Source organism: Rhinopithecus roxellana, chromosome 22, assembly GCF_007565055.1.
Source record: "Rhinopithecus roxellana isolate Shanxi Qingling chromosome 22, ASM756505v1, whole genome shotgun sequence".
In the NCBI taxonomy this organism is placed as follows: Eukaryota; Metazoa; Chordata; class Mammalia; order Primates; family Cercopithecidae; genus Rhinopithecus; species Rhinopithecus roxellana.
In genome coordinates this window covers 9,241,913-9,268,902 of record NC_044570.1, presented here as the reverse complement: position 1 = coordinate 9,268,902, position 26,990 = coordinate 9,241,913, and the positions used below count along the sequence as shown (strand labels likewise).

Genomic DNA, 26,990 nt, shown 5'->3' with positions numbered 1-26,990 from the left:
ATTAGATGTGTTTTCCTTCGAGTTTCTAACAGTGACATTGTGTCTGGAATTTGCGGGTTCTTGGTCTCGCTGAATTCAAGAATGAAGCCGCAAACCCTCGCAGTGAGGGTTACAGTTCTTAAAGATGGTGTGTCTGGAGTTTGTTCTTTCAGATGGTCACATGTGTCCACAATTTCTTCCTTCTGGTGGGTTCATGGTCTGGCTGACTTCAGGAGTGAAGCTGCAGACCTTTGTGGTCAGTGTTACAGCTCTTAAAGGCTGTGTGTCTGGAGTTGTTCATTCTTCCCAATTGGTTCGTGGTCTTGCTGGCTTCAGGAGTGAAATTGCAGATCTTCATGGTGAGTGTTACAGTTCATAAAAGCAGTGCAGACCCAAAGAGTGAGCAGCAGCAACATTTATTGCAAAGAGCAAAAGAACAAAGCCCCCAGAGTGTGAAAGCCTACCTCAGCGGGTTCCCACTGCCTCGCAGGCAGCCTGCTTTTATTTCCTTATCTGGTCCCACCCACATCCTGCTGATTAGTCCATTTTACAGAGCGCTGATTGGTCCATAGAACAGGGTACTGATTGGTGCGTTTATAATCCTCTAGCTAGACATAAAGTTCTCCAAATCCCCACTAGATTAGCTAGACACAGAACACTGATTGGTGCATTTACAAACATTGAGCTAGACACAGGGTGCTGATTGGTGTGTTTACAAACCTTGAGCTAGACACAGAGTGCTGATTGGTGCACATACAATCCTCCAGCTAGACATAAAAGTTCTCCAAGTCCCCACTGACTCAGGAGCCCAGCTGGCTTCACCTAGTGGATCCCCCGCCAGGGCTGCAGTGGAGCCCACCCCCCAGTCCAGTGCCATGTGCCTACATTCCTCAGTCCTTGGGTGGTCCATGGGACCAGGTGCCACTGCAGAGCAGGAGGTGGCACTCGCCAGGGAGGCTTAGGCACCCCGGAGCCCACTGCATGGGGGCCTGGGCATGGCAGGCTGCAGGTCCCAAGCCTTTCCCCACTGCCAGGCAGCTGAGGCCCAGTGAGAATTCGAGCATGGCCAGGCAGGCCAGCAGTGCTGTGAAACCTGGCACACCCTCTACAGCTGCTGGCCCTGGGCCAGTGGCACTGGCCAGTTGCTCCAAGTGTGGGGCCTGCAGAGCCCACACCTGCCAGAACTCATGCCAGCCAGCGAGTGCCACACGCAGTCCCAGTTCCCACCTGCACCCCTCCCTTAACACCTCCCTGCAAGCAGAGGGAGCCAGCTCCAGCCCTGGCCAGCCCAGAGAGGGGTTCCCACAGTGCCCCAGCGGGCTGAAGGCCTCCTCAAGCACAGCCAGAGTGGGCGCCAAGGCCCAAGGAGGTGCCGAGAGTGAGCAAGGGCCGTCAACATGCTGTCACCTCTCAACATTTTCTTATTGACAACTAACTTGAATCCTTTGATCCTAAAATTTCTTTTTAATGACTAGTTATTCTTCTTTTATTAGTATGGTTTTCAAAAATATTCAGAAAAAAACAGATCTTTGAATTATGATTATAGTCTTCTTAAACTTCAACTAATACTTTTCCATGTTATTTAGAAAGTATTTTAAAAGTACTTAGTGACAAGCTTTTTAGGGAAAATATATATTGTGTTGAAGTTCCGACAACTTTTTTTTTTTTTTTTTTTTTTTTTTGTGAGGTGGAGTCTCACTCTATTGGCAGGCTGGAATGCAGTGGTGCAATCTTGGCTCACTGCAACCTCCACCTCCCAGTGTCAGGCCTGTGAGCCCAAGCCTGCACGTACACATCCTGATGGCCTGGAGCAACTGAAGAACCACAAAATAAGTGAAAATGGACAGTTCCTGCTTTAACTGATGACATTCTATCATGATGATTTGTTCCTGGCCCACCCTAACTGATCAATTGATCTTCTTCTGGACAATGGGTATCAGAAGCTCACCACTGAGCACCTTGTAACCCCTGCCCCTGCCCACAAGAGAAAAAAAAAAACCCCTTTGACTGTAATTTTCCACTGCATACCCTGTAAGACTGCCTGACCCCTATCTCCGTTTGCTGACTTCTTTTTTGGACTCAGTCCACCTGCACCCAAGTGATTAAAAAGCTTTATTGCTCACACAAAACCTGTTTGGTGGTCTCTTCACACAGATATATGTGACACCCAGGTTCAAGTGATTCTTCTGCCTCAGCCTCTTGAGTAGCTGAGAATACAGGCATCCACCAGCATGTGGCACTATGCCCAGCTAATTTTTATATTTTTAGTACAGATGGGGTTTCACCATGTTGGCCAAGATGGTCTCAATCTCCTGAATTCATGATCCACCTGCCTGAGCATTCCAAAGTGCTGGGATTAACTGTACCCAGTCATAAAATCAATTCTTGAGCTTTAAGAGAATGTGTTTTACAAAGGTTTATGTGACTTACCCTTCTTTTACTTCCCCCAGTATAGTACTTTACTTTTGTCTTTGACAATTGTCTTTGACAATTACTGTATTATAATGGAAAGGATACTGGGAGTCAGGAAACTATCCAGTTAATTAAGTGCCTATAGTCAAACTATGTAAATTTCTAGATATGTTTTTCTGCATGTGTAAATGTGAAATGAATCCCTTAGGGCATAAAAATGTTTCATCCAAGAAAAAAGTAGTTGTTGCAATTTAAGAAACATAATAGCTTTCTCTTGTGTCATTTGAAAATCATGCAAATAAATCTGAGAAAGAAATATTCTAAGATTAATAAAATAGTACATATTTCTTATTTTAGTAGAAAACTATTTTATAAGAGTTCTTAAATTCTTGAATGGAGAAATTTTTCTTGTGACTATTGGTGTACAAAATTTCTAATATTTTGGAGCCAGGACTAATGCCCACACCTGTAATCCCAGCAACTCAGAAGGCTGAGTTATGAGGATCACTTGAGCCCAGGAGTTTGAGCCTGTGGGGAGCTGTTATACCATGGCACTCTAGCTTGGGCAACAGAGGGAGCCCTCACACACACACACATGCTTAACCACGAACACACACACAAATCATGAAAAATTTTGCCTTGCTCTAATTGTAAGATACAATGAATTTCTCTGAGTTTCTCTTCAAAGGTTTAGCCTGCTAACTGCCTTGTTCTTTGTTCCCAAACCTAACTTTCTTGTTCTACATGCTTGCTAGTTACTGTAAAAAGCCCAATCACTTCCTTTCAGCTCTAATCGGTAACTCACATCTGTTCCCTTGGTTACATGTACCCCATTGTTCCCCCAAAACTGCACATCTCACACGCTTCACCACTGTTCCTCATGTCCCTCTTTCCTTCCACATTTAGAAAAATATTTGCAAGTAGCCAATGTGCAGTCCAACCCCAGCCCATGGGGAAGTGACAGAGGTAAGGACCATTCATCAGAGATAAAAATCCCCTGTTCTCCTTTGTTCCCTGTGCTCTTGCAATCTTGATTGATGTGAGTGGAACCCTTCTACAGAGGTAAATGCGTTGCTGAGAAAACTTCTGCCTAAGTTCTGGTTTCACTTTGCAGCACCAAGCATTTATTTCCAGAGCTTTTTTATATCCAACATGATGAATTGTTCTAAATGGATAATTGTAAACAATTCAAGTTAGTAAATGATTTTGAAAGAATACCAAGCCATTTCTCAGGAGATCGAGACCATCCTGGCGAACACGGTGAAACCCCGTCTCTACTAAAAGTACAAAAAACTAGCCGGGCGAGGTGGCGGCGCCTGTGGTCCCAGCTACTCGGAGGCTGAGGCAGGAGAATGGCGGGAACCCAGGGGGCGGAGCTTGCAGTGAGCCAGGATCCGGCCACTGCGCTCCAGCCCGGGCAACAGAGCGAGACAAAAAAAAAAAAAAAAAAAAAAAAAAGAAACAAAGAAAGAAAGAATACCAAGTCACTTCTCAATGGGAAAGAAAAATTCAAAACTCCAGATGAATGAGTTTTGTTAAAATAATAGAGATAAGTTTTACTGCTAAATTGCCCTAATTGTGGCAGAGTTGATAAAAATGTTGATTTTGTTGTTGTCATTGATTGTTTTGCTTAACTTAAATCTGTTGTAAACATGAAGACAACTGAATTTAGGTAGTGGGGTAAATGTAGTTTTAAAAGTTGAAGACTGCTTTAGAATTTTGAATTTTACTCAGGATTTCATTGTAATTTTTTTTTCCTTTTGGGTTTTTGAAAACTAAAGCATGGTAATTTTTATGTTTGCCAGTTTAAATATTAATAAAGGATGTTATTTATATAATGTAGCAATTGTGGTGAATCTAAGATTACTTCAGTATTTCCATTTATAGAGATGTAACAAATGTAAAATTACTATTATACCTAGAATCAGAAAACTTGTTGAGTGACTATTTATTAGCAGTTTTTCCAGTCTTTGTAACATTTCTCTAGCAGTAGTGTAATGTAATATAAATCTGCTATACAAGTAAACTAATGTAAATTAAGTGTTTGTAAAGTGTATGAATACTTTGATATCTTTTACGGGATCACTGAGTTTGAAGTTTTTTATAATTAAACCAGTATTTTTATTTACTCTACAACAATTGAATTTTTCTGTTAGTCAAAGAGTGATTTTCCCTATTTTCAGTTTTTTTTAGTATTAGTTTTTGTCATTTTTCTCTCTCAGAACAGTAATAATCTTGATGCCTGTTGCCAAGCCCTTTTCCAGGAGAGTAACAAATATTTATATTTGGAATACTGTAGTCCAAATGACAAGATGAATAGAAATTACCATTTGTATATTAACTTGGGTATTCAATCTTCTAGTGGTTATCACCCAGGAGATGGAGCTCAACTTAATGGTGGACAAATGCTGGTACCTAGCTCAAGTGATGGGCATATTGATCTACACCAAAGAGTAGGTAAAATAGTGTATATATTTAGTTAAAAAACCACACTCAGCTCCAGCTGTTGTAACTGCCACTTACAACTATAAATTAATTTTTATGATTGAACAGTACAGAAATGCAGGTATTCCTTCTTCACAGCCACCTCAACAGTCATTTTCCATGCAAATGGAAATGAATCTATCTGCTATGCAAAGATCTTCACTATCACCACCACCTCCTCCTCCTTCATTTGTACATATTCCTCAGTATAGTACAAATCCTGTTACCATTGCAGTATCTCAAAACCTTGCTTCTGGACAGATGGTACCAAGAGGTTTACAAATTCCAAGCAATATCTATGGTTCTCCTGCTTCTATTTGTGTGAGGCGCACCTGTCACAGTATGCCGTGGCAGTCCTCACTAAAGGGCCCACTGCCTCATTATAGCCAGCATCCTTTACCTGTTTATCCACATCAACAAAACTATCAGCCATCTTAGTATTCTCACAAACAGCAGATCACTCAGTCAGCTTACCAGCCACCACCTACTTCTCAATGTTCTTCACCCTTCAGCTCTCCTCAGCATCAAGCACAGTCTTCCCAGTTGGGCCACCCAAGTATTCATGTCTTCTTGCCACCTAGTCAGGCCTCCTGGCTGTCAGAAACAGTGAAATCATTCAGTAGCATGTATTCCATACACAACATTTAGCTCATCCAGAGGATTCATGAAAAAGATAGAAATTACAGCTGAACCTTCTCAAAGACCTGAAACAGCAGTTAGGAGTCTTTCACCCCTCAGTAATCAACTTTCTTTTTGGTAATTGGCATTAACTGTATGCAGGCACTGTAACACCTTGAAGTTCTTCTTCAAGGGGAATGTATAGCCAATCAAAATCTTCAATGAATGTGAATCCTATGCCCATTACATATACACAATGAAGTGGACCTTCGTGTGTCCTATTACTGTCACCTCAGATAATACCACATCTATCTACAGTTTTAAAAATTACTGTAGGTGGAGCAACAACTGAAAATATTTTAAATTTAAAAATTTAAAAATAAAAATTACTGTAGGTGTACCAAAATGAATAGTTGGCAGTGCCAGAACCTATTCAGCCAATTTTAGTGACTCCAGGCCCTCGAGGAAAAAAGGAAAGTCACAAATATCAGAGTTCTAGTTTTGAATCAGGTGACTATGCCTACATACAAGGTGAATTTTAATTGTTTTATGAAATTCAATCTTTGTGGTGAAATGAAAAATTCTTATTCAAAATAAAAGTAATTTATATTCACTATTAAGTTTAATTAATATTTATTAAATGGTGAACAATGTAATTTATAAGGATAAGGCAAGCCCTTCAGTGTCATCTATAAATTTACTTACATACAAAGTCCTATACATTTTTCTTATGAAAAAACCAGCATGAGAAGACCTAAAATACTTCTCAGGATACTGAGAGAAAGATGCCGATGAGTAAAATGTATGTTGTCAAAAGTACAGACTTCAGAGAGGGGAAAATACATTTTTAGAGGGAGTATAATCTTCATCAAAGTGAAAGAATTTAAACTTTGGGGGAAAATAGTCCTGAAAGGAGTAACGATAATTATAAGGTAGAAGTGGAATTAGAATGAACATGCTAATATGTGTGATATTGTGATATTTTAAAAACATACATACAGTTTGAAAGAATCTGATTGAAAATATCACATAACTACATGGATGTACAGGTGCAGCAGTTACATTTTGGACTATATAGTTCTATTCCATATAAGTAGGATAAAACTTGAAAGAAATTTGAGCAAATGCCAATTAAAGTTAGATGATAGGATTTCTTATTATTATTTTATACATAAATTTCCAGGTAACTTTTTCAGTGTTATCCTCTGCAAGGGCCCTATCTTTCATGCTATAGAGCCTTGCTGTTACATCAACAAGCAAGGATGGAGAGGTGAGCAAAGCAACTGCAACTTGAGAAAGGGGAGCTAGAGCTATTAAAGGCTGAAGTTAATGACATGGAGCATGACCTGATGCACAGATGGCTAAGAAGGGTCAGCTGCACTACTGTGATCCCAACGGTAAGTGATTTGTTGGAATGTATTGGAAGGAAGATGAGGGTATTAACTGTCTAGGCAATTTCATTTTTTAGTATTTACTTCCTGCATAGTGGTTGAAAACAATGCTTTTTGTCACAATAACTTGATGGCTTATTTTGCGTATGAATGATTCTAGGCTCATTAGTGACTTCAGATACTGACACATATAATCAAGATACAACATTTTATTTTTATAAATTGCTTTCATTCAAAATAGAAATGAAGACTGAAACTTGACCAAGATAGAGACTGGAGATGTTATTTGTTATTCCCCTTGAATTTATTTCTTCTAGGCTTTTTTTTTTGAGGGGGGGTCTTGCTCTGTTGCCCAGTCTGGAGTACAGTGGTGCGATCTTAGCTCACTGCAACTTCTGCCTCCTGGGTTCAAGCAATTCTCACATCAGCCTCTCAAGTAGCTGGGATTACAGGGGTGCTCCACCAGGGCTGACTAATTTTTTTTATTTTTAATAGAGACAGTTTAACTATATTCACCAGACTGCTCTCATACTCCTGACCTCAAGTGATCTATCCACCTCTGTCTTCCAAAGTATTGAGATTACAAGCGTGAGCCACTGCATCCAGCTTGAAGTTACTATTCTTTTCCAATGAGTTAGAAAGAGACCAGCATGAATTTGAAAGATGTATTGCTAGAAACTATTTTTAATGCTTCTGAATTTTATTTAATGTAAGTAATTTTAAAAACTGGATTTTAGAGTATTGTTAAGATTTATAAGAGGAATTAGTCTAATGAAAATATTAGGGGAATATATATTTTATGTGTTGGTTGATACTTATAAATTTTAAGTTCTTTTTTTGTTTGTTTGTTTGAGATGGAGTCTTGCTCTGTTGCCCAGGCTAGAGTGCAGTGGCATGATCTTGGCTCACTGCAAGCTCCACCTCCCGAGTTCATGCCATTTTCCTGCCTCAGCCTCCCAAGTAACTGGGATGACAGGCACCCTCTACCACACCTGGCTAACTTTTTTGTATTATTTTTTAGTAGAGACGGGGTTTCATTGTGTTAGCCAGGATGGTGTCGATCTCCTGTCCTCATGATCCACCTGCCTCGGCCTCCCAAACTGCTGGACTACAGGCACGAGGCACCGCGCCTGGCTGAAGTTTTAAGTTCTTAAGCAATTCATAGTTTTTAAAATACTTCCCAAAATCTTGTGACATCACAAGATTTCTGTGATTGAACCTACCATTTCACCTTTCAACATTTATTCAACTAACATTTTTGCATACAGTTTTTGAATGAGGTACTGTGCTAAGTGCTTATAGTGTATCTGCTAGTTGGAAAAAGAGATACATCAACAGATAATTATAATACAGTATGGTAAGAGCTATGTATACTTATTGATATTGATAAACTATCATATCAGCTAGATGCATGTTTATCATTCAATCCTTTTTCACTCCCTTATATTATTCCCTTGGCATAATGCCCTAAGCCTACATCCCTGCATATATAAATCCTGTTTATTCTTTTTTCGGGTCTCACCATAATCTCTATTTGTTTTTCAGGGCCCTTCCTCAAAGTAATCTGTCTGCCTGTACATGCCCTCTGTCTATTTCTGTCCTTATCTCTCTCCTCTCATGGTCTTTATAACTTTAGAGAAACGGGCATATACACCAGGCCTTTTGTGGTATGTCTGCAGTATGCAATTAGTTAAGTCTTCATTTAAAAATTTTGAACTGAGATTCACGGCTTCAGAGGGGACCTATGAATTCTGTGAAATTACATGCAAAATTTTGTGTGTTTCAATGTGACATGGGTTTGTAACTTTCATCTGATTTTTGTAAAGCTATTAAATGAAAGGCACTGAGCAAGAGGAAGAGGTTAGGAACCACTGCCCTCAACTGTAGACAGTATTGCAATAGGAAGAAGGAAAGGTGAAGGCATTTTTGGAAGGGAAAAGAGTGTGAATTAGTGACTTGAAATCAAAACAGACTGAATTTCAGAAAGCAGTGAATATGATTCCCTGGTTCAAAAGCAAGATTTTTCAATGTCTTAACAAAGATTAATATGCCTAATTTGAGGTTTTAGGACTTTATTGAATTGTCAGTAGGGAATCAGTGGAAGTTTTTGAGAAAGAGTCTTGAGTACCGGCATCTTCAACAATATAAAAATGCTGTTTCGGCCGGGCGCGGTGGCTCACGCCTGTAATCCCAGCACTTTGGGAGGCCGAGGCGGGCGGATCACGAGGTCAGGAGATCGAGACCCTCCTGGCTAACACGGTGAAACCCCTTCTCTACTAAAAATACAAAAAACTAGCCGGGCGAGGTGGCGGGCGCCTGTAGTCCCAGCTACTCGGGAGGCTGAGGCAGGAGAAAGGCGTAAACCCGGGAGGCGGAGCTTGCAGTGAGCTGAGATCCGGCCACTGCACTCCAGCCTGGGCGACACAGCAAGACTCCCTCTCCAAAAAAAATAAACATAAATAAATAAATAAAAATGCTGTTTCTAATAGTAACTAAATTTTAAACATTGATATCATTAACAGTTGTAAAATTAGAACTGTCTTCAAATGAAAGGTATCTTTTTGTTTGTTTTGTTTTTGAGACAGCCTTTCTCTGTCACCCAGGCTATAGTGAAGTGGTGCAATCTCAGCTCACTGCAACCTCAGCCTCCTAGATTGAAGTGATTCTTGCACTTCAGCCACCTGAGTAGCTGGGATTGAAGGGATGTTCCACCATGCCCAGCCAATTTTTGTGTTTTTAGTAGAGTTAGGGTTTCACAATTTGGCCAGGCTGATCTCAAACTCCCGGGCTCAAGTGAGCTGCCTGCTTCAGCCTCCCAAAGTGCCAGGATTGTAGGCATGAGTCACCATACCTGGCTGAAAGCCATCTTTAAATATAAATGAAAGGCAGTATTAATGTAAATCAACTCTTCTTTTTCTCTCCATTTGAAATCTTAATTCAGTTGTCTCATTAGGGAAGACATTGAAGGATATAACCAATTTGGTAATCCACCTGTGTTCATTGAGCACTTTAAGTCCATTAAGTACCTGTAAAAACAAATTTTCTTAGCCCAGAACTCACTTCTTTTAAAATAATCCTCTGAATTTTTTTGCTAATGGCAAGCACTTACGATATGAAAATTTCTGCCAGATATGACCCTACTAAACTTTTTGTTGGTAGTAGGAAGCTATCTGATGCACAATGTGTACTAGTAGTGCTTCAAAACTATGAAAACAGTACTTACATTTTTATATTTTATATATATTTTATATTTATATTTTATTTATATGTCTCAGCTCTCTCTGTGTTGACCAGACCAGACCAGAGTGTCATAGTATAATCATAGCATGCTGCAGCCTTGAACTCCTAGGCTTAAGCAGTCCTTCTACCGCAGGCTCCTAAGTAGCTAGGAGTACTATATATTTTAATTTTTATTTATTTTTAATTTATCTATTTTTTTAAAAATGTGGTGTCGTTCTGTTACCCTGGTTGGTCTTGAACTCCTGGCCTTACATGATCCTCCAAAAGCTCTGGGACTGTTTAGGTATGAGCCAGCATGTGTGGCCTGAAAATAGGATTTATATCAAAGTTTTTATTTATGAGACTTCTTTAGACAATAGAAAAGAAAATGAGAATTTTTTGAGGACACTACTATGCTGGACCATAATTTATTTATTTCATTGAGTTGAAATTCATGTCACAACTAACTTATTTTTAACTTTTTATTACAGAGAATTTCAAAGATACATAAAATTTCTAGAATAATGTAATGAACTCTCATACCATTTAGCTTCAAAACAATTTATGTGGATAATAATATTTGGAATATGAGAGATTTGAATGTGATTCCCAGGTTTTTCCACTTCTAGGCCCAAAGTAAAGTGAAGGACTATAGGGAGTGCATAGCTTGGGGGCAGTTTTAGATATTGGGTTTTAGAGTCAGATGAAAAATTAAATCCTACATCTACAATTTACCTGTCACTGATATATGTTCTTGAATAAGGTAACTTTATACTTGTTTTATCCTATGAAATGTGCATGTTACAGTATTAATCTCATGAGAGTTTTGTTAGTATTATGTAATCTAATATATAAGACATTTAGCTCAATCCCTAACTTTGTAAAGATTCAGAAAAAGTATAGGTTGCAAAATACTGGAAAAATCTTACCCATGTGAATCTGAGGCAAGTCTAAAATTTGTTTTCCTTTTAACTTTAGGCACATACATAATATAGGAATGTATTATGTGGGAATTAATCAGGCAATAAAGCATTTAATCAGAATTCCCTTTTGGTTCATATAATTCTGGTAAACCCAATGCCTGCCAGTGCTGCTATGATACTGTGGAAAGAATGCTTACATAGGTTTTGGAGTTAAAATTGCTCTGGCACTCACTGACTGTGTCCAATTTACCTATGTTTTATTTTTTCCATTTTTCAAGAGAATATATACTTCACATATAATAATGTTTTTATCAAGTAATTTCTCAGTAAATGCTGGGTAGCCTGATCTTTATCTTGCTCTTGTGTAGGGGTACCTAATAGAAAATTGACTTTTTTGTGCTAATCATACAGTATTAACTTCATGTTTTCAAACATTAATTTCTTAACAAGTAGTATTTTAAAAGTTAGTTACAAATACATTTACCTAATTTATTTGGAATATATGTATGTGTCTAGCTATATATGTGGTTGCAGAAATTTATGCATAGCTGTGAATAATCTTTTTTAAAAATTACATGAAAGATCTGTAATAATCATCATTTCTCTCAATCTACCACTAAACCAAGCATTATATTAACTGCTGTGGAAGGTGTTAGCTCTTAAAAAGATTTGTATTCAGAATTTCTTATATAGGTCTGCATGAATTTATGAATGAAAAAATAATGTAAGACAGAAAGTCAGAAGTGCTGTTCAGCTAACTAAATTAAGTACCCTCAGAGATCCAAGAGAGAAATCCAAGTAACTGTAAATTACACAGTGAATCTTGAAACCCCTCCTCCATGAATACTTTTGATAATGGGTAGTTTCTATTGAGAGGCAGTTTTGTTTAATCAGAAGCTATGAAAAAAGATATAATATTATAAACAGTTAATTTCATGACTTCTAAGGAAGCAGGTTCTTCAGCTACTTGACTTTACTGATATAATCCTAAAAAGAAAAGAACAGTTTTTCTTGCATATTCCATGTAAGAGAACATTAGCTATGTAAGTGCTTTATATCTTTTGTTAAAGGGCAGGTATATGCTTCAAATTTTTTCTGTATTACCTAGTAGCCAGACTGAAACATTTTATATGTTAATGGCTATATATTTTTATATGCTAATTACTCAGGGTTTTCCTTCAGTAATAAAAGAAGAAAATATTTCTAAATGATATTTATCTTTAGAATTTTAGGGGATTGTCTTGCTATTATATTTTGTCTCTTATAACACTTATTTTGTTTTGATATCTGCAATTTATTGGGCAGACCCAAATTTTGCTAATACTTCCTAACAGCCTGAGGTACTGCATTATTATTACTTAATGTATATACAGTTGAGATCCCCTTTACAACTGAGGTAACTCCAGGCAGTCTAATGAAAGTGGGTTCTGTTAAAAGCTTTCATAACCATAACTTTGGGTTCAGATCTCTGAGTTTTTAATTGTATGCATAAAGAAAATACTAATGTGAAAAAAACACATATTCACTTCATTTAAGTGAACTAAAAAGTTACTTCGCATTTTACTACCTTATTTGTATACTTGAAAGGCCTAATGAGTAGTAGACTGGGTGGAAAGATAAGGCTGAAGAAAATAAAGTGGAGTATATAATACTCTACATTAATAGCTTTAAAAAAAATCTAGAAAATAAAGACAAAAAAGAATATATGTAGGTTTCAATATAAATCCTGGCCCTACCAATTACTGAATTTATGACTTTGGGAATATTATTTCATCACTGTGTGTCTCAGTTTCCTTATCTTCAAGTTGAAGGAGATACCAGTACCTACCTTGAAAGAGTATTGTGAGAAAATAAAAGAATTCTGCTAAACTCAATGCCTGCCACTGCCGCTGTATTGTTTCCACCAGAATTGGCAAACCTAAAATTATTGACTTTAACTCTTTAAAATGTTGGTTTTTTATAGTTTCCCTTGACATATAAGTATTTAAGTGAAATAGTCTCAGTGCCGTGTGATTAAAGAAGTAATATTTTTTAATGTCAAAACTGTGTCTGCTTTACACGAGGAATATTTGTATATTTATATGTGGCTATCCTTTTTTTTTTCTTTTTTTCTGAGCATTGTTTACTGCAAATATGTGTCACCACTTTACCTGACTACCCCTTAGAAAACACACGTAGATTTTAAACATGTTGTTTCTCAGCAACTGTGGCCAAATATTTGGTAATGAACTGTCAGAAATGTTAACATAAAATGCAGTTTTTAAACGTTGGGCTTGATGTTGACTTTCCCACAAATACTAGCCTGAGGAAATAACAAGATTGAGAAGCGTGAACAGGCAGCTCTACATAAATTTTGACTTCACACCGAAAGAAGTTAACCTCCTTCAACCTACAGGTGCAGACTTCACTGTTTGGTACCATGAAAAACAGTTTGGTATTTAAATTGTTACTTTGGTTTCACAGATTAAGGAAAAGGTTATATAAGAAACGTTATGGTCCTAGTAAAGAGACTGCTACTCCATAGTTGTAGGTCATATTTGAGACATCAGTAATAGTTTTAGTTTGACAATTTCACTGTTAAGTTCTTTTAGGCTATTCTATGCTGTTATTCTGCACTTTTTCTTTTTTAGTCAGTTGTGAATATTTTACAAATTGATGGCCTTTAATTCTAAACCATGTTTATGTGCTTCTTGCTAAAAATATCTATGAGGCCAGGCGCGGTGGCTCAAGCGTGTCATCCCAGCACTTTGGGAGGCCGAGATGGGCGGATCACGAGGTCAGGAGATCGAGACCCTCCTGGCTAACACGGTGAAACCCCGTCTCTACTAAAACTACAAAAAATTAGCCGGGCGAGGTGGCGGGCACCTGTAGTCCCAGCTACTCGGGAGGCTGAGGCAGGAGAATGGCGTAAACCCGGGAGGCGGAGCTTGTAGTGAGCTGAGATCCGGCCACTGCACTCCAGTCCGGGCGACAGAGCGAGACTCCGCCTCAAAAAAAAAAAAAGAAAAGAAAAAAAAATTATATCTATGAGTACTCATGCCTGTAATCGTAGCACTTTGGAGGCTGGGGTAGGCGGATCACGAGGTCAAGAATTCAAGACCAGCCTAGCCAATATGGTGAAACTCTCTCTCTACTAAAAATACAAAAATTAGCCAGGCATGGTGGCACAAGCCTGTAGTCCCAGCTACGCGGAAGGCTGAGGCAGAAGAATTGCTTTATCCCGGGAGGCCGAGGTTGTAGTGACCTGAGATCTCCCCACTGCACTCCAGCCTGGGCAACAGAGTGAGACTCCATCTCAAAAAATAAAAATAAAAAAATAAAAAAATCTATGAGTAGAGATCCAAAATTATGATGTCTCAGTTTTAAAATCATTCTTATGTCATTTTTTAAATATGGGCAAATATGTGATACGAAATATTTAACTACATCCTATGGTTAAAGTATTTTCAGTTTTTCATGGAGGTACACTATAGTAGAGATGATCTTAACTGATTATCTGTTTAAGTAACGTTCAACTTCTTTAGAAAATATACTTAGCTGATGTTCAGGCTGGGTGCTATAGCTCATGCCTGTAAGCCCAGTGAGAGGTGAAGCCAGTGGACTTCCTGGGTCAAGTGGGGACTCTGTATAAATTATTTTCAGAAAGCTATCTTAAAATAAAATAAACATTCAAATGCCCCCACAAAAGAAATCACTATTTAATTTTAATAAGAGATGTTTTTGGTCTACATTGAGCAATATCCTTATAATAAGCCCTTTTTATATTTTAATATTTCTAATTCCCTTGATAAGAGATTTAAATATAGCAGAATTACACTAATTTCTACCCCTCCAATCTCTGGAAAACTTTCCAATCTATAATTTAATTTAGAAAAAGAATACTCTTTTTCTTTGACATTTAGATTAGATTAATGCTTGATTTCATGCAAAGTAGCTTTTCTTTTTTGGTTACTTTTAGCGAGGAAAACTTTTGCTGGGAAAAAAATACTTACAAATCAAGAGATTTAGTATACTTGAATTATCTGTACTACACTATACATAATTATCTATAAATAACTATGGTATACTTATAAATCTTAATTGCAATTGCGCAGAACAGTCTGCTGGTTTGCAGAAGTGATCCAAACAATTGGATCAAGAAGTGATCCAAGCAATCCAAACCATTGCTTGAATCAAAATTAATGTTGGAGAAGCCCAGGCAGGAGATGTAGCTGAAGTATAGACATTTATTCTGGGAGTGAACTTTGTTTGTTTGTTTGAGAAGGAGTCTTGGCTGACTGCAACCTCCGCCTTCGAGGTTCAAGAGATTCTCCTGCCTTAGCCTCCCGAGTAGGTGGGATTACAGGCATATGCCACCATATCCAGCTAATTTTTGTATTTTTAGTAGAGATGAGTTTCTCCATGTTGCCCAGGATGGTCTCTATATGACCTTGTGATCCGCCCACTGCGGCCTTCCAAAGTGCAGGGATTACAGGTGCGAGCCACCACACGCAGCTGGAGTGAACTTTTTTAAAAGTGAAATATTTGAGGCAACATTAAGTTCTTAGGATTGTTGTATTGTTCTGAAATAAGCACAATATTCTCTTTCATCATTGATTAGTCTGTATATAATATTTAAGCTTCTCTTCCTTGAACATAAGAATCCATAAGCACTTATATCTTTTTTTGTCATAGTTCTTATAGGCAAGCAGAGTAAAATTGTTCAATCATCCTTTCATTTCTCCTCTTTGTTTGCTTTCTAAAAACGTCCCTTATGCTTAATCCTGCCCAGGGAGACTAGCTTTGCAATTGGAGAAATAGTCCATTACGTGACAAATTATAGATGAACACTGATGTGATAGTTTTGTGATGTGGAGAAGAGATGATAATGAGTTTTTAAATTCTAGAAAAGGATTTTTCTTCCAATTTTAATTTTCATAGTTTACTCCTTGAAAAATCAAATAATGAAGAATTAAATTTGAGAGAAAGAATCATAAATTCCTAGTTCCTTTTCTTACAGGCAACTTTGATCCAAAAGCCATGAATAATTTTTATGACAACATAAAATATGGCCCTGTTGTACCACCCAACCCATCTAGAAAAGGTGAATAGTGAAATGTCAGAAATATCATGACTATGAATTCTTTGAAAATTTCTAGTAGAGATATTCATTAGCTTGTTAAGAAAAAAATTTACCATATTGATTTTAATGTGGCAATAATGAAATTTCCCCAAACTTTAAATTTGAAGAGCACCCACATTGTTAGCACTTAAAATTATTTCCAGGGGATTTTTAATGAGATGTAAAAAAACTGTATTATATAGACTACATTGATATAATCCTAAAAGATAATACTTATAAAAATATTTAGAATTTATAAACATAGAATGTCCAAGAATGTACATAAATGGGAAGCTGAATCTACAAAAGAACCAAGATTGTCAGCATCAACACAATCCTTATGTACTTAAAAATGTAAGCATAATTGAGTAAATGTCACTGACTCTAGAAAAGTTACATTTTTATGTACTGTTATAACTGCAAACAATTAGAAAGTCAAATGAAAAAGATAATTTCAATTACAATAACATCAAAAACATAAACACTTGGAAACAAGTTTAACAAAAAGCATTTATAAATTCTCAGTGAGGACTATAAAATTGCAAAGAAAAATGAAAGGAAAACTTCCCACACATTGCACACACAGACAGAACAGGAGAAATAGTGACCACTGACAGAAAGGAAGTAAAATTTAGAAACTTTTTTTTGACAGGATAGCTGGAGATCCATTACCAACACCCAGATGGGCTGTCAGAGGCTGGCTTGTCCAGAAGCCTTTCAATAATGCCAGGGTGTACCCTGTTCAGAAATCATTAGTTGTTCCAGACTTTTCCCAGCCTTGCACAATGATTAGGACCTCTGTGAAAGTCAACCAGTTTGAAGAGAGCCTTCAGATTAAAGGACAGTTTAAGGTTCACTCTATACTGACCACTCCAATGTTTCTATCTTCTGTTCTGATCCCAATCCTGGATAAGCCCCAAAATAAAATGGCTTTGTTGTCTGGGGTATATACCCTGGTTCTTTGTCTCATGCAGAGAAAGAATTCAGGAGACGGACACACATGAGGAGTGGATTTAGGAGTGGAAAGCTTAATAGACAAAAGAGAGCTTGGCATGGTGGCTCATGCCTGTAATCCAAGAATTTTGGAAGGCTGAAGTAGGTGTATCACTTGAGATCAGGAGTTCAAGACTAACCTTGCCAAGAAAGCAAAAGTTTGTCTCTATCAAAAATTTAAAAATTAGGGTGGTGTCACGTGCCTATCGTCCTAGCTACTTGGGAGGCTGAGGCAGGGGAATCACTTGAACCAGGAAATTGAGGTTGTAGTGAGCTGAGATCCAGCCTAGGCAACAGACCAAGACTCCTTCTGAAAGAAAGAAAGAAAGAGAGAGAGAGAGAGAGAGAGAGAGAGAGAGGGAGGGAGGGAGGGAGGGAGGGAGGGAGGAAGGAAGGAAGGAAGGAAGGAAGGAAGGAAGGAAGGAAGGAAGGAAGGAAGGAAGGAAAAAAAAAAAAAAAGGACAAGAAAGAGGAAACAGAGCAAAAGCTTTCTTATGCTGAGAAAATGGGTGGCCCAAGAGGTCTCCAGTTTGGGATGGAACACAATTGATTCTGTACAGACACTTGAAGATGTGGTGACTGATTTACATTGGACCCAGGGCGTTGGTTTGACCAGGTGTACGATTTACGTAGCCTGAGAAAAGACTGGCCCTCTCACCCTACTCTTTTATTGTGTAAATGTGGCTTCCACCTGGTGACCGTTGTGACACCTGTACATATGGTGACAAGGAAAAGAGTATAAGAAATGCCAGGCCGGGCGCGGTGGCTCAAGCCTGTAATCCCAGCACTTTGGGAGGCCGAGACGGGCGGATCACGAGGTCAGGAGATCAAGACCATCCTGGCTAACATGGTGAAACCCCGTATCTACTAAAAATACAAAAAACTAGCCGGCGACGAGGTGGGCGCCTGTAGTCCCAGCTACTTGGGAGGCTGTGGCAGGAGAATGGCGTGAACCCGGGAGGCGGAGCTTGCAGTGAGCTGATATCTGGCCACTGCACTCCAGCCTGGGCGACAGAGCGAGACTCGGTCTCAAAAAAAAAAAAAAAAGAAATGCCATATTGAATGTGCCTGGCCTCCAGGTACAGCTTCTGGCATTTAAATATGTAATTTCCTAGTCTGTATATCTATCAGGCTGCTTTTTATTAATGGAAAATTTCATCAAGAACGCTTTTACCCTTTCCAGCTGCCTAAAAATAAATTCTTGGCCAGGCACAGTGGCTCACACCTGTAATCCTAGCACTTTGGGAGGCCGAGCTGTGCAGATCATGAGGTCAGGAGTTTGAGACCAGCCTGGCCAACATGTAAAACCCTGTCTCTACTAAGAATACAAACAAATTAGCCAGGCATGGTAGCAGGTGCCTATAATCTCAGCATTCAGGAGGCTGAGGCAGGAGAATCTCTTGAACCTGGGAAGCGGAGGTTGCAGTGAGCTGAGATCATGCCACTGCACTGCAGCCTGGGTGATAGTATGAGACTTCTTCTCAAAAAAATTTCTTAGTAACTCCTGTATTATTATTAGTGTTAAAGAACTAATTGCCAAGTCTAAGCCCATCAAGGTTTTCTCCTATGCGTTCTTCTAGTAGTTTTATAGTTTTAGGTCTTACATTTAAGTAGTCTTTAACTCATTTGAGTTTGATGGTGTGTGTGTAGTGTGAGTTCAGTTTTATTATTTTCCCTATGGATGCAGAGTTCTTCAACATTATTTGAAGAGACCATTTTTCCCCCACTGAGTATTTTGGGCAGCAGTATTCACATGTTAGTTGACTGTATATATGTGCATTTATTTCTGGTCTATAGTTTATTCCATTGGTATATATCTGTCTTTATGCCAGCATTATACTATTTTAATTACTGTAGTTTTATAATATATTTTGCAAATAGAAGTATCCTTCTTCAAGCATTTTTTTCTTTATACTCAAGATCATTTTGGCTATCTGTGGTCTTTTATGGTTCCATATGAATTTTAGGATTTTGTTTTCTGTTTCTATTTCTTGTTTGTTTGTTTTTTTGAGACAGGGCTTCTCTCTGTCACCCACGCTGGAGTGCAGTGGTACAATCTTAGCTCACTGCCACACCTACTCCCCAGGTTTGAGACATCCTCATGTCTCAGCCTTCTGAGTAGCTGAGACTACACTATTGCCATGCCAGGTAATTTTTTTTTTTTTTTTTTGTATTTTTTAAAAAGATACGGCTTCACCATATTGCCCAGCCTGGTCTTAAATTTGTGGGCTCAAGCAATCTGCGTGCCTTAGCCTCCCAAATTGTTGGGATAACAGGTGTGAGTCACCACACTTGTCTTATTTCTGTTTTTAAAAATGTTAATTTTTAAAAACTTTTTAGTTCAAGGGAACATGTGCAGGTTTGTTAACAGGGGTAAACTTGTATCATGGGGGTTTGTTATAAAGATTATTTTGTCATCCAGGTATTAAGCCTGGTACCCAGCAGTTATTTTTCATAGGAATCTATTATGATTCTATGTTTGTGGCATCAGCGACGTGAGAATTTATAATATCTCCCTTTATTTCTAATTTTATTTGAGTCTTCTCTCTTTTAGTCTAGCTAAGATTTATCAATATTGTTTATTTTTAAAAACCATAGTTTCATGTACTTTTCTGTATTATTTCATTTTCTAACTTCTATTTATTTATCCTCTAATTTGTATTATTTCCATCTTCTGCCAACTTTGGACATGGTTTGCTCTCCCCTTGCCTCCCTTAATAGTCCATGTATAAAGTTAGGGAGAATTTTTTTCCCATTTTTTTAAGACAGAGTCTCACTCTGTTACTCAGATTTAAGGGCAGTGATACAGTCTCTGCTATCTACAACCTTGGCCTCCTGGGGTCAAGCAATTCTCCTGCCTCAGCCTCCTAAGTGGCTGGGATTACAGGCCCATGTTATCATGCCCAGCTAATTTTTGTATTTTTAGTAAAGACAGCGTTTCACCATGTTGGCCAAGCTCATCTTGAATTCCTGACCTCAAGAGATCTGCTCGCCTTAGCCTCCCAAAATGATGGGATTACAAGTGTGAGCCACTGTGCCTAGCCATTTTTTTCTTTTTAGAGCATATTTTATTGCTATAAACTTTCAAGTCATGCTTGAAAGTATTACTCTCTTTTTCTTACCGTTAGAATGCAATATATTTCTTCATCCCATTACTTTATGTGTGTCTATTACTCTAAAGTGAGTGTCTTGTAGATAACTAATAATGGAGTTTTTTGTTTGTTTTAGCCACTGTACCTCATTTGATTGAGGAGTTTAGTCCATTCATGTTTAAAGGTGTTAACAGGAAGGACTTACTCTTCTCTCTCTCTCTCTTTTTAAAATTGTTTCTGTCTTGGTTTCTTTTGTTCCTCTTTTCCTCTGTTGCTGTCTTCCTTTATTTATTTATTTATTTATTTTTTTGTAGAGATACTCCTTGATACCTTACCCTTTTGCTTTTGTATATCAGCTATAGGGTTTTTTCTTGTAGGAAAAATGGGGTTGACATATAACATCTTATAACATTCTATTTTAAGTTGACTTCAATCACATCCAAATTCTACACATTTCTCCTTCCATGGTAATATTTTTGTCACAATTATATCCATTAAATTTTTGTAGTTATATTTTAAAGTAGTTTTATCTCAGCTTATGGACCTAGAGAGTAAAAGAATGGTTATCAGAGACTGGAAAGGGTAATTTGGAGTGGTGTGGAAGAGAGCTGGGGATAGTTCATGAGTATCCAAACAAAACAAAAGAAAACAAAAATAGAAAGAATGAACAAGACCTATTATTTGACGACACAACAGAGTGATTGTGGTCAATAATAATATAATTACACATTTAATAATAACTAAGAGAGTATAACTGGATTGTTTGTAACACTAAGGATAAATGCTTGAGGGAATGTATACTCCATTTTATGCATTGCATGCCTATGTCAAAATATTTCATCTACTCCATAAACATATGCATCTACCATGTGCCTACAAAAATTAAAATTAATTCAAAAATGTCATCTTTAACTTTACATTAAAATTAAAAGTGATTTGCATACTAACATTATAGTACTATTTATTCTGTATTTATTTATGTTTTTACCTTAGGATTTACTTTTATACATTCATATCTTTGTGGGGTTTTTTATTTGTTTGTTTTACTGTTTAGATCATCCTTTAATTTTAACTTAAAAAACTAGTAGTAGGTATCTAGTGGTAATGAATTCCCTTTACTTTTGTCTTTATTTCTGTGTCTGTTTATTTTAGAAAATCTTTATCTCTGTCATTTTTTGTTTATTTTTATTTTTTGGATTTTAAGCAACACTTATTTATTAGTTCACAGTTCAGTAGGTCAGAAATCTGGCACAGTGTGGCTGCTCTCTGCTCAATGTATCGGGTGCTGGGAGGCAGAAATCAAGGTATCAGCCAGCTGGGTTCTCCTGTAGAGGCTCTAGGGGAAAATTTGCTTCCAAGCTCATTCTTGTTGGTGGAATTTAGTCCTGGCTTCCCTTATACCACTAGTTGGAGAAAATTCTGTCCTTTTAAGGAGCTCATACGATTAAGTAGGATTACCTAGATATTTCTCCTACCTCAAGATCAACAACCATAATTACATGTGCAAAATCCCATTACAGCAGTATCTAGATTAGAGTTTGGTTGAATAATGGGAAGAAAGTTTATGTATATCAGGGGCTCAGGGGCTCAGGGGCTATAATGGTTAATTTTATGTGCAACTTTACTGGGCCACAGGATGCCCAGATATGTGGTCAAACATTATTCTGAGTATTTCTTGAGGATGTTTTTGATATTTTAACATGTAAGTCAATAGACTACAGTAGATTGCCCTCTCTAATATAGGTGGGCCTCATCCAATCAGTGAAAGCCTTGAATAAAACAAAAGACTGTTTTTCTCTTGAAACAGAGGGAATTTCTTTTGCCTGAATGCCTTCAGGCTGGAACTTTTTTTTTTTTTTTTTTCTTTCCTGACTCAAACTGAAACAAATGTCAGCTCTTGCTGGTCTCAAGCCTATCAGACATCAAACTACAGCTATGTCATTGGCCCTGGTTCACTCTGATAGTAGTTTCTTTTGCTGTGCAAAAGCTCTTTAGTTTAATTAGATACCATTTTTCAATTTTGGCTTTTGTTGCCATTGCTTTTGGTGTTTTAGACATGAAGTCCTTGGCTATGCCTGTGTCATGAATGATACTGCCTAGGTTTTCTTCTAGGGTTTTTATGGTTTTAGGTCTAACATTTAAGTCTTTAATCCATCTTGAATTAATTTTCATATAAAGTGTAAGGAAGGGATCCAGTTTCAGCTTTCTACATATGGTTAGCCAGTTTTCCCAGAACCATTTATTAAATAGAAAATCCTTTCCCCATTTCTTGTTTTTCTCAGGTTTGTCAAAGATAAGATGGTTGTAGATGTGTGGTATTATTTCTGAGGGCTCTGTTCTGTTCCATTGGTCTATATCTCTGTTTTGGTACCAGTACCATGCTGTTTTGGTTACTGTAGCCTTGTAGTATAGTTTGAAGTCAGGTAGGGTGATGCCTCCAGTTTTCTTCTTTTGGTTTAGGATTATCTTGGCAATGCGGGCTCTTTTTTGCTTCCATATGAACTTTAAAGTAGTTTTTTCCAATTCTGTGAAGAAAGTCATTTGTAGCTTAATGGGGATGGCACTGAAGTTATAAATTACCTTGGGCAGTATGGCCATTTTCACGATATTGATTCTTCCTATCCTTGAGCATGGAACGTTCTTCCATCTGTTCATGTCCTCCTTTATTTCATTGAGCAGTGGTTCTGTTTATATGCTGGATTACGTTTATTGATTTGCATATGTTGAACCAGCTTTGCATCCCAGGGATGAAGCCCACTTGATCATGGTGGATAAGCTTTTTGATGTGCTGCTGGATTCGGTTTGCCAGTATTTTATTAAGGATTTTGCATCAATGTTCATCAGGGATATTGGTCTAAAATTCTCTTTTTTTGTTGTGTCTCTGCCAGGCTTTGGTATAAGGATGATGTTGGTCTCATAATATGAGTTAGGGAGGATGGAGGATTCCATCTTTTTCTATTGATTGGAATAATTTCAGAAGGAATGGTACCAATTCCTCCTTGTACCTCTGATAGAATTCGGCTGTGAATCCATCTGGTCCTGGACTTTTTTTGGTTGGTAGGTTATTAATTATTGCCTCCATTTCAGAGCCTGTTATTGGTCTATTCAGGAATTCAACTTCTTCCTGGTTTAGTCTTGGGAGACTGTATGTGTCCAGGAATTTATCCATTTCTTCTATGTTTTCTAATTTATTTGTGTAGAGGTGTTTATAGTATTCTCTGATGGTAGTTTGTATTTCTGTGGGGTTGGTGGTGACATATAACATTTTCTATGGTATCTATTTGATTCTTCTCTCTTTTCTTCTTTATTAGTTTTGTTAGCAGTCTATCAATTTAGTTGATCTTTTCAAAAAACCGGGTCCTGGATTCATAGATATTTTTTGAAGGGCTTTGTCTCTATCTCCTTGAGTTCTGCTCTGATCTTACTTATTTCTTGCCTTCTGCTCGCTTTTGAATGTTTGCTCTTGCTTCTCTAGTTCTTCTAATTGTGATGTTAGAGTGTCAATTTTAGATCTTTCCTGCTTTCTCTTGTCGGCATTTAGTGCTATAAATTTCCCTCTACACACTGCTTTAAATGTGTCCCAGAGATTCTGGTATGTTGTATCTTTGTTCTCATTGGTTTCAAATAACATGTTTATCTCTGCCTTCATTTCGTTATGTACCCAGTAGTCATTCAGGAGCAGGTTGTTCAGTTTCCATGTAGTTGAGTGGTTTTGACTGAGTTTCTTAATCCTGAGTTCTAGTTTGATTGCACTGTGGTCTGAGAGACAGTTTGTTATAATTTCTGTTCTTTTTCATTTGCTGAGAAGTGCTTTACTTCCAACTGTGGTCAATTTTGGTCAAGTACAATGTGGTGCTGAGAAGAATGTATATTCTGTTGATCTGGGGTGGAGAGTTCTGTAGATGCCTATTAGGTACTCTCAGTGAAGAGCTGAGTTCAATTCCTGGATATCCTTGTTAACTTTCTGTCTCATTGATCTGTCTAATGTTGACAGTGGGGTGTTCAAGTTTCCCATTATTATTGTGTGGGAGTCTAAGTCTCTTTGTAAGTCTCTAAGGCCTTGCTTTATGAATCTGGGTACTCCTGTTGGGTGCATATATATTTAGGATAGGTAGCTCTTCTTCTTGATCTCTTTACCATTACATAACGGCCTTCTTTGCCTCTTTTGATCTTTGTTGGTTTAAAGTCTGTGTTGTCAGAGACTGGGATTGCAACCCCTCCCTTTTTTGGTTTTCCATTTGCTTGGTAGATCTTCCTCCATCCCTTTATTTTGAGTCTATGTGTGTCTCTGCATGTGAGATGGGTCTCCTGAATACAGCGTACTGATAGGTCTTGACTCTTTATTTAATTTGCCAGGCTCTGTCTTTTAATTGGAGCATTTAGCCCATTTACATTTAAGGTTAATATTGTTATGTGTCAATTTGATCCTGTCATTATGATGTTAGCCGGTTATTTTGCCCGTTGGTTGATGCAGTTTCTTCCTAGCATCGATGGTCTTTACATATTGGCATGTTTTTGCAGTGGCTGGTACCGGTTGTTCCTTTCCACGTTTAGTGCTTCCTTCAGGAGCTCTTGTAAGGCAGGCCTGGTGATGACAAAATCTCTCAGCATTTGCTTGTCTGTAAGGGATTTTATTTCTCCTTCACTTATGAAACTTTGTCTGGATATGAAATTGTGGGTTGAAAATTCTTTTCTTTGAGAATGTTGAATATTGGCCCCCACTCTCTTCTGGCTTGTAGAGTTTCTGCCAAGAGATCTGCTGTTAGTCTGATGGGCTTTCCTTTGTGGGTAACCTGACCTTTCTCTCTGGTTGCCCTTAATATTTTTGCCTTCATTTCCACTGTGGTGAATCTGACAATTATGTGTCTTGGAGTTGCTCTGCTCGAGGAGTATCTTTGTGGCATTCTCTGTATTTCTGGAATTTGAATGTTGGCCTGCCTTGCTAGGCTGGGGGAGTTCTCCTGGATGATATCCTGCAGAGTATTTTCCAACTTGGTTCATTCTCCCTGTCACGTTCAGATACACCAATCAAACATAGATTGGTCTTTTCACATAGTCCCATATTTTTTGGAGGCTTTGTTCATTTCTTTTCACTTTTTCACCTCTAAACTTCTCTTCTTGCTTCATTTCATTAATTTGATCTTCAATCACTGATACCCTTTCTTCCAGTTGATCAAATTGATTATTGAAGTTTGTATATTTGTAATATAGTTCTTGTGCCATGGTTTTCAGTTCTATCAGTTCACTTAAGGACTTCTCTACATTCGTTATTCTAGTTAGCCATTCGTCTAATCTTTTTTCAAGGTTTTTCACATCTTTGTGATGAGTTCAAACTTCCTCCTTTAGCTCAGAGAAGTTTGATTGTCTGAAGCCTTCTTCTCTGAACTCATCAAAGTCATTCTCCATCCATCTTTGTTCCATTGTTGGCGATGAGCTGCATTCCTTTGGAGGGGGAGAGGTGCTCTGATTTGTAAAATTTTCAGCTTTTCTGCTCTGTTTTTTCCCCATATTTGTGGTTTTATCTACCTTTGGTCTTTGATGATGGTGATGTACAGATGGGGTTTTGGTGTGGATGTCCTTTCTGTTTGTTAGTTTTCCTTCTAACAGTCAGGACCCTCAGCTGCAGGTCTATTGGCATTTGCTTGAGGTCTACTCCAGACTGTGTTTTCCTGGATATCAGCAGTGGATGCTGCAGAAGAGTGAATATTGCTGAACAGTATATGTTGCTGCCTTATCTTTCCTCTGGAAGCTTCATCTCAGAGGGGTACCCGGCCATGTGGGATGTGGGGTGTCAGTCTGCCCCTAGTGGGGGGTGTCTCCCAGTTAGGCTACTTGGGGGTCAGGGACTCACTTGAGCAGGCAGTCTGTCCATTCTCAGATCTCAAACTCCATGCTGGGAGAACCACTACTCTCTTCAAAGCTGTCAGACAGGGACATTTACATCTGCAGAGGTTTATGCTGCCTTTTGTTTGGCTATGCTGTGTCCCCAGAGGTGGAGTCTACAGAGGCAGGCAGGCCTTGAGCTGTGGTATGCTCCACCCAGTTCAAGCCTCCTGGCCACTTTGTTTACCTGTTTAAGCCTCAGCAATGGCAAGCACCTCTTCCCTAGTCTCACTGCTGCCTTGCAGTTAGATCTCAGACTGCTGTGCTAGCAATGAGGGAGGCTCTGTGGGTGTGGGACCCTCTGAGCCAGGCACAGGGTATAATCTCCTGGCATGCCATTTGGTAAGACCCTTGGAAAAATGCAGTATTAGGGTGGGAGTGACCTGATTTTCCAGGTGTTTTGTGTCACAGTTTCCTTTGGCTAGGAAAGGGAATTCCCTTCCCCTATGTGCTTCCCAGGTGAGTCAATGCCTCACCCTGCTTTGGCTCTCGCTCAGTGGGCTGCACCCACTGTCCTGCACTCACTGTCTGACATGCCCCAGTGAGATGAACCTGGCACCTCAGTTGGAAATGCAGACATGAACCGTCTTCTGTGTCACTCATGCTGGGAGTTGTAGCCTGGAGCTGTTCCTATTCAGCTATCTTGGAACCTACCCTATCTCTTTTATTTCATTTTTATTTTTATTTTTTGAGATGCAGTCTTGCTCAGTCCTCCAGGCTGGAGTGCGGTGGTGCAATCTTGGCTCACTGCAAGCTCCACCTCCCGGGTTCATGCCATTCTCCTGCCTCAGCCTCCCAGGTAGCTGGGACTACAGGCACCCGCCACTACACCCAGCTAATTTTTTTTGTATTTTTAATAGAGACGAGGTTTCACCATGTTAGCCAGGATAATCTC

At 38.4% G+C, this 26,990-nt stretch overlaps 1 pseudogene; it reads left to right on the top strand.

Annotated features, from left to right (window-relative positions):
* The first annotated feature begins 1,041 nt into the window (after nt 1–1,041).
* Nucleotides 1,042–16,117, top strand: LOC104657063 (annotated as a pseudogene).
* The last annotated feature ends 10,873 nt before the right edge of the window (nt 16,118–26,990 follow it).